General features: G+C 41.4%; 1 long non-coding RNA gene across 3 annotated transcripts; it reads left to right on the forward strand.

Moving 5' to 3' along the window:
* Positions 1 to 235: 235 nt before the first annotated feature.
* Positions 236 to 13,961, forward strand: LOC137470934 (uncharacterized). 3 transcript variants are annotated; one of them, XR_010997318.1, is made up of 4 exons: positions 236 to 509; positions 13,058 to 13,226; positions 13,339 to 13,598; positions 13,682 to 13,961. It is a non-coding gene; the product is annotated as an uncharacterized lncRNA (long non-coding RNA). The 3 variants fall into 3 exon arrangements; XR_010997317.1 differs by having other exon boundaries at positions 13,339 to 13,961; XR_010997319.1 differs by lacking the exon at positions 236 to 509 and adding an exon at positions 7,066 to 7,914 and having other exon boundaries at positions 13,339 to 13,961.
* The last annotated feature ends 1,828 nt before the right edge of the window (positions 13,962 to 15,789 follow it).

Genomic DNA, 15,789 nt, shown 5'->3' on the forward strand with positions numbered 1-15,789 from the left:
GCGGCCCGGGGCAGGTTCCTGCTGGCCGGCGCTCCGCTCCCGGCGGCGCTGCCGCAGCGCAGCACCGGGCCGGACGCAGAGAGCCAGGCCCGCGCACCGGCGTGAGTGCCGGCGCTGGGTATACCCTGAAACGAGTGGGGTCAAGTAAGCGGCTGTGAGATCTGTGCCTTTCTCCTTAGCTGGCAAGTGCAGAAGGTCACGACTTAAGCTACCTGTCTGTGCCTTCATAGGCACGCACTCCTTAGTGTCCCCAACAAGCCAGCCTCCAGGAGAAAGAGCAGCCACTCCACTTGCTCAGACCTGGAACGCTTCCTACCCACCAAACCTCCTACCTTCTTCTGTTTGCTGTTTCCCTGCCTTATCTCTAGTTTATATGCTAGTTGCCCTTTTTGTGACCGCATTGCTTAATTGAGTGTTACAACGTCCTTGTCTTCTTGCAGAATCTCTCTTAAAAGAGACAAGAAAACAAGCAGACAATGAAAAGACAGCAGATAAGAAAGGCATTCCAGGTAGCAGCTGGTAGTATTAGCCCTGTTATGTCTCCGACTGCTAATTGGAAGAGTACCAATAGTGAATTACCAGGCAGGATATTGGCACCTGGTGAATCAGCCATAGCATTTCCCATAGGATATTGGGCTTTCAAAGGCTGTCCCCTGTCCAAATACTTACAAGGGCTCATCCTGTGTTCAGACATATAATGAATGCATAATCCATAGTTGCCTTTTAAAGCCAGAATGTAAAAGTCCTGTCAGAAAAGAAAAGGATTTAGAATAATGCCAGAAGGGTCTAGAGGTGCATAGATTATTGCTGGAGGTGGAAAGGTGTAGCCTATTGCTACAATACTAAGAATTAAAAAAAACAAACAACCAACCAAAAAGCCCAACAACAACAACCAACCAACAAACAAACAAAAAAACCCACCCTAATAAAAAACCCCCAACCTTTAACAGAAATACTATTTAGCTTCCCATTCCAGGCCATAAAACAACCTTTAAGAAGCTGAAAGTAGTTTCCCAAAGTTTCTTCTCTCTGACCATGCTCTGCCACCTTCCTTGGAATGAAAAATCTAATGATAGCTAGTGGCTGGGAATTGTCAGGCACTATGATGCTATAAGTCAAGGCTCATGTTGAAGTGATGATAAATTGTTTCCCACCTACGTGCTTCCTCTTTATTCTTCATTGTGCTTAGTGGAAACAAGCATGAGGGTCAATTTCTGGCTTTTCAAGTTTTTGTTTTTGTTTTTCCTGGGGGGTGAAACAACAACAAAAAAAAAACTATGATGGTGATTTATATATTTTTAATCTAGAAATTACCTACCAGACTTCATTTGGGCCTCTGGAACACTTAAAAGATAAATATGTATCTGTAAGTAGTAAATAATTAATTGCATATTTTCAGGGAACCACTGATGAAACTGAATTAATTTTTAATTTCAGATTATTTCTAGCTATATGCATCATGAACTTACTGGTTAATTTCTCTGTAGTCTCTACAGGAAGGCCTTTGCAGCTGGCATCTTCATCAGAGCTATGGTGGTCTTCATAGATGCTTGATGTCACTGAACCAAGATTTGTATTCATTTGTGTTTCGCTCGCTGTCCAATGTGTTCAAGCAAAACGGACTCTGTGTTGCTAAACATTTTCTCTCAGTAGTAATGTCATCAGCTTGTGAGAAACAAAGGTCATGTTCAGGCTCCTTAGAGCATCTTAAGGCCTGCCAGTAAGATTATGCACAAGGAGAAACAAGTAAGCCATGATGACTCTTCCCGAGTGCATATGTCAGAACACCATGAGTCAGCTTGCTGAAACTTTTCACTTGAGGCCCTCCATTTCCAGATGGACAGGAGTCCATCAGTCCTTGGGTCTGTTGTCTGTATACTCACATAAATAAATACACAGTAACTATGTCCTGCTGGGAGTCACTCCATGCATAAGCTTTGCTTAGGGAGGAGGTTATATTTAATCATGTGCTCCCAATGCCGTTTCAAGGCAAGTGTCCTAAAATGTCACAATATCTGGAAGTGCAGCTACAGAGTCGGGATGATGGTGATGAAGGCTCCTCTCTTCTGCCATGAAGAGAAAATTAAGCCTTCTATGGTCACCCTTACAGCTCATAAATCCTCCTTGCTTTGTCCTGGTTGTGCAAAGCAGCCTTCTACAGTGGTAGAGGCTACCTAGGAGTCAGTGCTCTTGTTCCCCTGCACAGCTGAAGCCTGGTCCAACTGGGAGACAGAAGGCTCCTATGCAGATCTGTAATTTGCACAATGCAGTGGTCATATATCACTAAGAAGCAGTGGCAGATGTGCAGTGTGCTTTTGTAGCTTTCACCTGGCAGTGCCAGTGCTACTGATCTTTTTCATTATGTGAATACTGATTATACCCCAGGATACATTCACAGCTCTGAGCAAAGCCAAGGAGTGTGTAAGCAAAGCCAAGCTACTCAAGATACCCAGAGTAACAGAGCTGTATTAGTACAATTCTCTGTCCAGGCTAAAAAGCAGCATTTGCTTGACTTCAGAGGTCTCCATACTACTACGTCTCTGGGCCTAGTAGCCAAGGAAGGCAATGTGGCCCTATTTTTAATATTTTCTGATAGCATAAGCCATTCTGCCCGTGCACACACCTGCCCTGTAATTTTAGTCTTTGAGTACATAAGAAAGAATTTTAAAGTATGTGGAAAAATGGAAAAAAAGTGCAAAAGTGTGAGACAGGCATGTTAGGCTGTGAGATAATCACATATATTTTCTATTAGTCATTATCACTCATGTATTACCTGTGCTTTGGCCATTTTAACAATATTCTTGATCTCATTGTATACTGCAGGTGCTGGAAAGCATGGAACAAAGAAATGGGCTGTGTCCCTGAGAACTTCTTACAGATTTAATTACAGAATGCTAAGAAATTCCTTCTCATGACAGGGAAGCCACTTGGTTCCATGGTTCAAAAATTATACCTAGCCAGATTTTCAAAATTACTCTTCCCAGAAGCACCTCTATAACGGGATTGTCCGGCAGTCAGAAGCTTGGACTCTGTTTTGCTCAGGAAGCTCTGTACATGTAACTCCCCTTATGAAGGATAAATTGCTAAAAACATTTGAAGTGAAGGGAGTAGCTGGATCATGGGCCCATCATCACCTTTGTGACAGATGGAGGTACCCTTTCTTCTCTCTCCCAGAGGGCATCAAGACCCAGACAAGCAAGACCCTTGTCAGGATTTTAGTTTTGGTTGTCTAGACTGTAAGCACACCCCTGATGGTGGGGTGGCATCTGTCATTGTTTGCCTGATTACACAGTGAGGTACCAGAGGCTAGAGCTGAGAGCTCAATGAAGTCCTTCCTGAGCTGCTGCTGCTTCTGCACCCTTCAAAGTATGACCTTTCTGAGCACAGCAAAGCACATTAAGCATCAGTGCTGCTCCGTGCAGGATTACAGAGTTAGGGAGAAAAAGCCTCTGGAGTGGCAGCTGTAAATAAAGCCAGCATATATTCAGAAGTGTCTTTTCAGTACAGCCTCACAGCATTTATTCTGTGAAGAACAGTTGAAACAAATGTAAAATCTTTAGATCCATGCCAGGGTAGAAATATGAGACAAGACTTTCTGACTTCATTGAAGATATATTTTTTGCAAAGACAGACAAAAAAACAGAACTCACCATGACTGTCTTCAATTTACCATAATATTTTCATCCATGCAGAGTTGCCAAGGCAGTTGAAGAAGGCATCAGAACAGCTATTCTGGGCCACATCAAGGTCATTTTTACCTAGTGGTTGTATTTGTGACAGAAGTTAGTTGGGCATTCTTAAAGAAAGGGCAGAAAAAGTATAATGCTCTTCCCTATGCTAAACTCCCCCAGTTTCTGTTAAATTGCAGACTAGGCATTTCCTGAGACAGTGGCAGATTTTTCTTCTGGGAATCTATCTTTTCAAACTTTTTTATGCTTGTGACCTGCAGAACCACCCTCTGGCAGTGAGTTCCACAGCCAAGTTGTATGCCAACAAAAGAAAATTATTTTTTGACCAGTTTTATCTTCTTTTTGCTTAGGTTTTTGAAGCTACCTACCTTTTGTGCTTTGAGAAGCACTGCAGAAGCATCCGCTATTTTCTTCCTGTTATTCATGATTGTTTATGCATTGAACATATTCTCCCTCAGCTGTTTTTATTCCAGTCTACAGTGGACTATTCTGTTTAACTTTTCTCCTTAAATGATCTTTGGTCATTCTGACTGCCCTTCTCTGTTCTAATTCTAGTTCTTTTCTACCCTGAAATACAAGAGTTTGTGAAGAAGAGGGAGTACATGGCAAAAGGTGGCATGAAGATTTGTACTATAAAAGCTCTCTTGCTTCCATCAGACTCCATTGAAAAGGCTTCAAGGGGCAAGAAAATTGCAAGTAACTGTGGAGTTAACCTTAATATCACAAGAGTTTCAAGTCAGCCAGAAAACTAAACTTCAGGGGACTCCTTGTGTCCTACTTTTCTCCCCTAATCCAGAGGACTCCCCTAGTATTAATCTGTGGAAAGAAAGATTAAAAGTGCAGTCCGTTCAAAAGCTGAATACAAAAAGATTGTATCATCTGGCCATCATATATTTGGAATATGCAAAATGGACAAACTCCAACTCTCTGAAGCTGTCTGAAAAGTCATCTGAGCTGGTAACTTGTCATGTAGCTGTATGAAATGTAGGTCACTGAAAGTTTACAAATGTATTATAGGTATTTGTGTTCATAACCTGCTTTGAATTCTGTTGTGGTCTTTCCTCATTATAAGGAAACAAGGACATCGTCACATCTGCAGTTGTCAGAGGCTTATGTTACAAAGTCAAGCAAAGTCAGCAAGGTCTAACTAAATTCATCTCTAATGGCCAGGAAATGGATTGTGAATTGCACCGCCTGTTTAGTGTTAAGCATATAAATACACGAGTTGAAGTACTAGAAATACTCCTAGAAAAGCTAGATATTATACAATTTTTCAACTTACTATGCTCTTTTTGAAATAGATAAATAGATTTTCCCACCACTATTACAAATTTTAAGGTAGGAGCACTCCTTGACAAAACCCTGAATTTGTAAAGTATGGTGAAAAGTAAAGAGAAACACAAAGGGACAGGTTAAATAGATGTTTGATAGTGTTAATATGTAGATTCTGTTCTGCCACAGATAGATCAATCTGAAATGAATTCCCTGGTTTCAGGGCAATGCTCTCAGGTTTACAGTGCAACAGTGGCAAAATTCAATTCAGAGCCATCTTTTTATGCAGTCATATAATACTCAATATAAACACAAGGAAAAAAATCTCCTTCTTCTTCTTCTCCATGTTGCTCCCAAACTCTCTGAGATATAGTTTGACTCTGTTAGTCAATGATTAATATTTTTCCAGCTTTAAAGACCAACTTAAAAGATTTAAAACATAAAATGTTCTGAATTAAGAGAGATAGTTAACTTCAGATCATAGTTTAGTTCCTATTTATTATGCCTTTTCCTCACAGTAATAAGTGGGAACTTCTTTCAAGGGAATTAAGTCCCAGTCTCCGAAAGCTCTTCCAAAGGGTATAAGGATATTTTACACCTCATTTGCTCTTGTACCTGCAGACACTAGTTTTCATCTCAAAGGTATCACAGAATCACAGAATCAATTAGGTTGGAAAAGACTATCAATTACTACTACACCTCCCTCTGCCATCTGACTGGGCACAGGACTGGTTTTCTGAATTTGACACTTAAATTGCATATTAGCAGTATAGTCGACCTGTAAGTAGACCTGTGGTATAGTCACACATTTGGAAGCTTTCTTGGAATGTTCTTCAAGAGACCAGTTTGCTATAAACTGACTGATGAACTTGCATATTGAGTGGTGTCCTTTTATATTTCACTATTAGTATTAATCAACATGAAATCAATGCTCAGATTGATATTGGCATGTACTTTCTGGAGATATAATCAGAAGGAATAGACCGTTCAGCTTCCACCTTGCTGGGAGTAGACAGTAATTCCCTCTAAGTCATGATCTGAAAATCCAATGCTAAGTGATATTGAACCACACAAAAGCTCTTATTACAGCAATAGTCACAAGCAGCCTTCTGGACCTGAGGGAAAGCACCACTATCCAAATGTATAATTTTTGAAAACTTCTCTTGCATTAAAAGAAAAATTAGGCAGAAATATAGTGTCTCCCAACATGTATTTTGAAAAGAGATTTCAAGGAATGGCATTCTAGAGTTCTGTGTTTAAATGTCAGTAGCTTCCAGATCAAATGTACTCAGTCTATAAATGAAAAACCTTGGGGGAAAACAGATCTAATAACCACAGGTTCATCTGGTTTCTAGCAGTCAAACTGGACTGCTTGCTATCTTCAGTGTACTATGGGGCAAGCAGAAAGAAAACTAAAAGATAGAAATTTTTGGGAGATTATTAAAATGATGGTCCTTTAAAGAACAAAGACTATTTTTAGAGATACAGCACAAATGGATTTTGATGGTTTGATCTTAAATATGCCTACCAGTACTCTTGCTTTCTGTAGTACTGTAAGTCTCACTGATTCCATTTGTACATGATTGGTCCTGTGCAGCTCTTTTCCCTTGTGTTTTATTGAAACAATTGCAACCAGCAGAACTGTGTGATTTTGGGTCTTGTTGATATGAAAAGAGAGCAGCTTATCTACCATAGTCCTTTACTTTTGCAATGTGCTCTCTCACATTTGATCTGTAAGAAGTGATAAAAACTAGTCAGCTTACTGAATGTGTGTAAGCTGATCTGTCGCTGTTGAGGCCGGGACGGGAATAAAATGACTCTAAGTTCAGAAGGTAAAGAATGATCCGATCTTTATTAACAACTAGCGTTCCTCTTTTATAACTAGGATCGTTAAGGTGAAATATGATTGTTCTCAAAGTGAAAACTTTTCACACCATTGGTGCACTATGAATAGCACATGGTGGTAGAGCATATCTATAAACAATATGAACAGAAAGAGAGATAATAATTGTTTACATTCCTCTTGGACTTTTTCCTAGGCTTAGCCTGGTAGAAATCTCTCTCCTTTTCTCTCTGACTGAACTGAGAATATTCCACACTGATCTGCTGAAATTTGTACACATTTGGACAAGTTTTTGACATGCAGCAAAAAGCATAACCCAGATACATAAGCCAATCTAACATTTTGCATTGAATTCTTCATGACAACAAACAGGGGCATTTTCTCAAATAAAGGTTATCAGATTTTATTAAAATTGGCAAAATATTATCTGCTCTCTTTTGTCTCTAAATGGTGAAACTGATCTGATTGAAATGCAAAGCAATCACCCCTGCACCCATCCAGATGGAAGATTTCAGCTCCAGTTAGTATTTGATAAAGTGCGTGAGAATGAGATTGTACTGTGGCAGTTGCCAGGTATCCTTGAGGTAGTGCCACCTATAATGCCAGCCAACTTTATAAATGACATATGTATTACAGATACAATATTGATTTTATGTAGTTACATGTAATTAGTAATGAGAAAAGTGTTCATTTCATTTACTGTGTCTTTCCCGATTTTTGTGGAAGTTGAAAACATTATCTTCTGATATACCAAGGGTCTACTTTGAATAATTTCTTAATCTGGGAACAAATTAATCCAGTTGTTTCCCAGGCCAAGGGTAAGCTGATATTTATGGCGCAGAAGAACAGAGCATCATTGACCCATTAATGAATAATGATGTAGATGTCAGAATAAGAGGATTTAGTCATGTTGCTTTAGCCATGATTTATAAGTGCAAAGTATATGAAATATATTTTTTTTTAATTAAATGCTCAAGTTCCATTTGTTTCCATTCAGCCTTATGCAAGATATTTTAAGATAATTTACTGTTATTGGCCATGGAATGAAGAAACATCTTCCTACCAGCACTATAGGGAAAGGCTTTCCCTTCAGAACTGGACGCAAATCCTGTAGCTATCATAACCCTTCCCAATACACAAGTTAACATACCTCACATATTCCATGCAGTTGTTGGATGCTTCAGTGTATGTACATACACTCGACTCTCTGAGGAGGGCAGCAGCAATTCCTGTATTCTTTTCCTTCCTTGCTTGCTTCTTAAAGGCTGTTCCTGTAAATTGCAGTTAGCCACTGTAGTATTTGCAAAGTTATGGGCACATCCCATTGTACCTTACTGCCTGTGATGCCAACAATATAAAAAGTTATTAAGGACACTCTTTATATAAAGCTCACATAATTTCATATAAATACATTTGAACACTCTAGTGGAGTCAGGTCTGGTTCAAGAAAATTCCAGCTCAGCAGAAAATTTACCATGTTGTGTGTGAACTGTTTTCCTTGTGATTTGTGTCAGAATAATGAGAAAGAACATCTTCAGTGCAAGCTGCATTGTTGGTGGTGTATATACAGGCAGATAAATCACTTTTATCTCCTTGATGTTCTTGTGATTTGTTCTTTTTTTTTGGTTGGTGTGAGATTTTTCCATTTACAATTGGTGGCAGAGCAGATGGCAAAGGCTTAGCTTGGTCTAATATGTCCATAAAATTAGCAAAGCTGTCAGTGAGCCTTGTTTCCAGCAGGCCTATTCCACTTTGAGAAAGATTTTTCTTCCACTGGAATCAACCTCAAAAATATGATTTAAAGAAGAAACTAGTAGTTCTACTAGGAGCAAAATTTAACATTTCTGAGGTTCTCTCTAAGTTCACTGTTGAATTTCTCCATTAGGGGAAGAAGGCAATACTTCGTAATTCTCTCCTCCACAAGGCAGTGTTTTTCAGTGAAACTTGTAGGAATTCTTCAGTTTTGCTGTTTCTGCTCTTCTGTCATTAAAAGGTGTTTTGGGGAAGTAGGGAGTGGCAGGAAGCTGGCAAAATCATAGAGACATCAGTCATGCATGAGTTCATGACTTAATTAACCAAGTCATATGATTAAGTGCAGTCTCATTAAGTTTTCATCAAGTTCAAAAAAAAAACCCAAAAACCAAACAACAACAACAACAACAACAACAAACCACAAAAAAACCCTTAGATTTTTGCACCCATTAGATTTGAGCTAATTTCTAAATATCTTCTGAAGCTGTAACTTCAGAAGTTATTTCTGCTGCCAGGTGTGCCCAGTGTGTGCCAACACAAACAAACTTGCACAGGTAGACAGCAAAGACAGGCTTTACCCCAAAACAATATTTGAATGGGAAATACTGGTAAAACAAAGTTCAATGTTGCTTATTTCTTAGCTAAAGAAATAATGAAATGGACTGCTTAAAAGATTTGCCAAAGGCCACACACCAGGTCTGAGGAAGAGCTATGTCTGAGGCAGAGCTGTGAACCAAAAACTTCTGAGCCACAGTTCAGTGCATTCACCATTGCTCAGTGCATTCAGCACAGTTCATCCTTCCTTTCCAGAGGACTATCATGTAGGAACATATTATTCAAAGCTGCTGACAAGTCTGACTAGCTGTTTTTGTAACAAATGAAGGAGTGGCAGTTGGCAAAAGGTGATAATAGTACTGGGCAGCAAAGATTGTTACTGCCTGTGCCATACGCTGTATTGCACATTTTATCTTTAAATGCTTCCTTAGAGAAGCACAAACAAGAATACAAAGGAAATGGAAAACTGACACCTGCTTATAATTTATAATACTCATTATATTTTTGGGACAGCCATCCTTGGCAAGGTAAGTGATTTTATTTATAGGCAGGAGCTGCTCACGATTTGCATGATAATGCATTCACATCTGCAAAGCCTATAAATTAGCCTCCAGCTCATTACAGCAATGCCACTGTCTTACTTGCCAGTATGTAATCTGATCCCAAATGTTTCAGATGTCCATGAAATAAAACCAGCCTGAGGGAAGAGCTTCACCGTTGCAGTATCCTCCCCCTCCAAAAAAAAAAAAAAAAAAAAAATAGAAAGAAAGAAAAAAAAAAAGACAAAAAGACTGGATGGGAGAAAACTGCTAAGTATTTCAAAAAGATGAGCCCCAAAGCCTAACACTCAAGAAACTGGAAACATGTTGCCATGTTTTAAGGTGCTTATGTCAGTTCAGAAAAAAGAATGAATTCATTGCAGCTTTTTAAAGGGTTCCAAATAAAAGCAGCTTCATAGAAGATTAAGTCACTTACTTGGCTGTGCATTCTGATTTTATCCTAATGTGTCATACTTGAGCACTTGTATTATTATTACTGTTTCAAGTCTGGTTGTGCACAGCTATCTGATGTCCTTTATTTTGGTGAACCTTATAAAGACAGTCTCTACTTCCAGGTAGTCAAGAGTTTACAATTACATCAAGATTTTGCCCCTTCATTAAGCCAGCAAAAAGATGAAATGCAGCATAGACAAAGCAGGCTCATGGAGCACATATTCCCTCCCATCTAGATATACAGATGCCTCCTATGTTAATTCACTTTGTCAAAGGTCACTGGATGGTAAAATATTGCTGGTACCCCAAGTTCAGCTTCTGAAATATCTCAGGATCAGCTTTGCTATGGTGGGTATGAAGAAGAGGGCTCTCCACCAAACTTGGATAAATGCTGGTTCACATTTGTAACTTCCATCTGGCACATGAACATACCCATCCTTAAAAAAGAGAAAACTGAAGCCCTTACAGTCACAAGCCCTACCTACATCACTGGAAAGGTCTTTAACAGGGTGACAAAGCTGCTGTCAGCAAGCTCTCACCCACTGCCCAGACTTGCATCTGATTACCCTACTGCTTACCTCCTCTGGCTTTTTCATCTCTTCCTTCCAACCTCTCCACCTACTCTTCCTTGGCTGTACAGTCCTCAAAAACCTCTCTTCTTTGCTGGCCTACTCTTATAGGTAAATGACTGCAAATGAGAAGGCCTGAAATAAGGGAGCTTCAACCAAAGCTTCAGAGTGGGAGGGGGCAAGGCACAAGTGTGATGTTGGATTCAGGATCCTGGTGTGCCTGCATGCAGGATGTGCACCAGTATATTACATTTCTTTATTGAATTCTGGTTGATAACAATAGCTGGTTATTTATTTATTTATTTATTTATTTACTGTAGCTCTCTTGTTTGTCTCAGTAGGTGGGAGAGCCGCAGAAAAACAGGGCTCTGCATGAGTCATAACCCAGAAAAAGCTCTGCTGAGAATACAGCTCACACTCTTCTCAGTGTAGCCCAGGTGATAAGCATCAGTGTTGCTGTTCTCTCCATGCTGTTGGTCTCATATTGCCATAAATGATAGTACTCACTGTGAAGTAGTCTAATATTCACTGTGATGTATTCAAATGGAGCTGTAGGAACAGATATTTAGGGCCGTCTTCTTTTCATTTAATTTTCTTCTTTTCCATACTAATATGAGAAAAAGAAAATGCAGCATAAAGAAAAATAAATACTTGTTTAGAACAAACACAGAAACATAAAAATAAAAGGTGTTACTTCTAGCTGGCAGGTCTTTCTTTTAAATATAGGACAGTCCTAGTGAACTCTGTGGGACCTTTGTAGCAAAGAGCTGGGCATAGACTGAGGGAACAAGAAGGCCTGGTGTTCTCTCTGAAATCTGCAGTTCCAGCACATGTTTAAAGGCAGTCTTCCTGCTCACAGTGGGAGTCAGGCTGCTCAGTGCTGAGTCTGGAATGAACTTTTCACAGAGGGTCCCTGGAGTAGTCGCTGCTGGATGTGGATGACTGCACACATCCAGGGTGCTCTGAATGTGCCAAGCCGGGGATGGCAGCAAGCACTGATCTGGGTACCTCTCATCCTCACATCTGTCTCACCCAGAAACTGAATACCATTTGGGGCTGCTAAAATGCCAACCATATCCAGCCCTGCATGTCCCATAGGGTGCCAGCAAGCTCTGGCTGTCCTTGGAGCAGCCCTCTTAGGCTGAATTTCTGCACTGGTCATTCATTTCACACGCTGGCCTCCTCCTGACCTTCATCAGACTATACAAACAGACTCTGAGTAGTTGAAAGGGATTTAAGTATTTGAGTAGTTTATCAATGCTTCCCATGCTTAATGTGCTTCTATTCCCAGGAGAATGGAGTAAGGGATACAGTTGGTGTTGCTGTTTAGATACTGCACTATAAAGTATAGTGTCTGTGGCTGCACAGAGCTTTCCTTTCCCCTTTCTAATTACATTCACTCTCTAAATGTAGCATAATCTCCTTTACAATAATATGTGTGGGAAAAAGATCATAGTAGCATTTTTGTTCATACCACCTGTGATAAAGACTCCTTTTCTTTTTCCTCTGCCTACTGTGCTTTAAACTTTTACTGAACCTATATTCTGTACCTAGTTTCTTCATGGTTTGTACTACTGAGATCCAAGTAATTATTTCTTCACAAATGGTAGCAAAAGAAGCATGCAAAAACTAGAAAGAGGCATGCTATAAAGCAAGTTTAAAAACATATATTTTCCTCTGTGTGTATTTAGCAGTTTCCATCTTTGCCATATGTTCTTTTCCTCGTCATTTTGCCTTTTAGATTGTTCTTTAACACTTGCCTGTTTTCTTGCTTCTACAACAGAAGGGGAATTGATCTTTCATTTGTTCCACAAATACTGCTTATTGTCCCAGGTTTTATAACCCCATCTGTTATTGAGTGATCAATTAAAGTCTCTTGTGGTCTCACTTTTGCAACAGATCATGCTATACCACAGACTATATTTCATTGCAATTGCTATCTACTCTATGATGTGTAAACGAAAGAGAGAGGAACAAAAATATGAGGGTATTTTTCCCTGCCTACCATTCCACTCTTTCTATGTAAGCACATAGCTTTGGTGCTTACTTTTTATCAATTACAGCATTTAAACTAAATCCCTCATCTCCACTCTTTTCTACATGGATCCAATGTTTGTACCTCAGTTATTTGCTACTACGAAGCACAAAAGCTTTGAGCTTTTGAGCTTACAAAATAAGCCCACCAACACTTGAGGGAAATAGGTAGATGCTGTCACACTTCCTTGCAACCATCCCCAAAACAGAAACTTCTCCCCCCAAGCAGTATTTCACATTCTTTCTCTTCCATCTCCCAACCCTTTCTTACCCTCTCAATACTTACTCTTGGTCATGTATGTGTTAAATCTGTGTGTAGTTTTAAAATTACTTCTTCTCCCATATTTTTAGGCATATACAACACCATGTTCTGCACAATCCTGTTTCATCTTCCTGCACTCAACTCTGTCTGTCACAGCAAGGAGCTCAAGAAAGACATGCTTTTAAAATTAGAGGTACAGCATGGTTTCTGCAAGGGGAAGCTAAACCCCACAAGTGTGATCAACCTGGTGTGAAGAAGGTGAGTTGTCTGCAGCAGGACGAATAGATGGAAATTTCTATGTCCAGCACAATGGGAGAGAAAACTCAGAATTATAACTCAGAATTATATGTTATGCTTTTCTAAATAATAGAACAAAGTGGGTCATTGCCAGGGAGAAACACAGAAGCAGCTCCTGGTGGAACAAGGTTTGGGAGAAATTGCGTCAGAAGCAGCACCTCTGATTTGCCCCTGCAAATAATGACTCAAAGTATTGACGTTCATTCATGCTGTGTTAATCCAGCGTCATGTCCACATGTGCTGCTAATTTAGGGTTGTGATCCCTCATCTGAGTATGTGCTTAAAGACCAGACTGTATCTCCAAAATCAGGCCTGAGTGAACTGAGCTATTGGGTGAGTCATTTATAAAAGCTAAACAGAGACTTTAAAGTGGAGTTGTTCAATCAAACTTACTGTGTCTTCTTCTGGATGTGCAGGTGGTGATTACATTTATCCCAAAAGCTCCTGATGTCACTCCTGGGAACCAAGATGCTGTTTCACAAGATCTAACTGTGCTGAGGCCAGAAAGCACAAAAATGGCGATTCTACAATGCTGTGTGGGCAGCTCTGAGATGCATATGGCTTTTACAGAGAAGAAGAAGGAATGGAGACAGGAAATGAAGACTGATGCAAGCAAATGCAAATGTTGGTGGAAAGAAAAACTGTATATCCATCACACCAGTTTTTCCATGAGATTTTGGAATGAAAAACTCTCGGAAATAGGGAGTTAAATACATACATACATACATACATATATATATGTATGTGTGTGTGTGTGTGTGTGTGTGTGTGTGTGTGTTCGTATGTATATAAATGTAAAATCTCAGTGCTAAGAATGGACACCAGTATAGGGGCTTCTATCTCCCTAAATGAACTCAAACCCATGGATGGAAGGCAGTGCCACTCTCCCAGTGGAAGGCATACAGGTGCTAGGCTCTGCCTTGCACACACCAGTGGTGCAGGTGTCTGGTTGGAAGCTAACTCCATGGCCTGGGTGACCCTTCATCAGTGGGGAAACAATCAGACATTTCTCTCCACTTCAGCCTCAGTCTAAAACATCTGAGTGATAGCAAATCCATTTTAGGTCCTTGGCCTGCAGTTTCAGAGGAGATAAGCACCTAAATTCCAGAGAGTCATAGAATCATTTAGGTTGGAAAAGATGTGCATGAACATTAAGTCCAGCCATTAATCCAGCACTGCCAAGTCCACCAATAAACCATTCCCCAAGTGCCATATATACATACCTTTTAAATACCTCCAGGGCTGGTGACTCAATCACTTTCCTGGGCATTGTGTTCTAATGATTGACAACCCTTCCCATGAAGAATTTTTTCCTAATAGCCAATCTAAACCTCCCCTAATGCAACTTGAGGGCTTTTCCTCTTGTCCTGTCAAGAGGATACCTGGGAGAAGAGGCTGACCCCCACCTGGCTACACTCTTCTTTCAGGGACTTGTACAGAGGAATAAGGTTACCCCTGACTCTCCATTTCTCCAGGCTAAACAATCCCAGCTCCCTCAGCTGCTCCTCACAGGACTTGTGCTCCAGACTCTTCACCAACCTCAATGCCCTTCTCTGGACTCACTCCAGCACCTCAGTGCCCTTCTTGTAATGAGGGGCCCAGAATTCAAACACAGGATTTGAAGTGTGCCATCACCATTGCTAAATACAAGGGGACAATCCCTGCCCTGATCCTACTGGCCACTGTTCCGGATGCAGGCCAGGATGCCATTGGCCTTCTAGACCACCTGTATTGTTGCTGGAGGAGCAGAAATAAGGATGGCTGAAAGGGCCCTGTTGAACATGGCCAAGCTGCTCAGGAGGCTCCGGGGTGCTGGGCCAAGTGTCCCAGGACATGATAAGCCCCTCTACAGGCAGGAGATTTTGGCAGGAGGCTGCCCTGTCCCTTGGATCGCATCCCCTGTCACAGTTTTCCCCAGGTGTCTCTGCCCCAGGATCCCATTCCCGATCCCAGCTCTCCCCAGGTGTTTCCTGCCCCAGGATCCCATTCCCGATCCCAGCTCTCCCCAGGTGTTTCCTGCCCCAGGATCCCATTCCCGATCCCAGTTCTCCCCAGGTGTTTCCTGCCCCAGGATCCCATTCCCGATCCCAGCTCTCCCCAGGTGTTTCCTGCCCCAGGATCCCATTCCCGATCCCAGCTCTCCCCAGGTGTCTCTGGCCCAGGATCCCATTCCCGATCCCAACTCTCCCCAGGTGTCTCTGCCCCAGGATCCCATTCCCGATCCCAGCTCTCCCCAGGTGTTTCCTGCCCCAGGATCCCATTCCCGATCCCAGCTCTCCCCAGGTGTCTCTGGCCCAGGATCCCATTCCCGATCCCAGCTCTCCCCAGGTGTCTCTGGCCCAGGATCCCATTCCCGATCCCAGCTCTCCCCAGGTGTTTCCTGCCCCAGGATCCCATTCCCGATCCCAGCTCTCCCCAGGTGTCTCTGGCCCAGGATCCCATTCCCGATCCCAGCTCTCCCCAGGTGTCTCTGGCCCAGGATCCCATTCCCGATCCCAGCTCTCCCCAGGTGTTTCCTGCCCCA

This window comes from Anomalospiza imberbis, chromosome 3 (assembly GCF_031753505.1).
Source record: "Anomalospiza imberbis isolate Cuckoo-Finch-1a 21T00152 chromosome 3, ASM3175350v1, whole genome shotgun sequence".
Lineage (NCBI taxonomy): Eukaryota > Metazoa > Chordata > Aves > Passeriformes > Viduidae > Anomalospiza > Anomalospiza imberbis.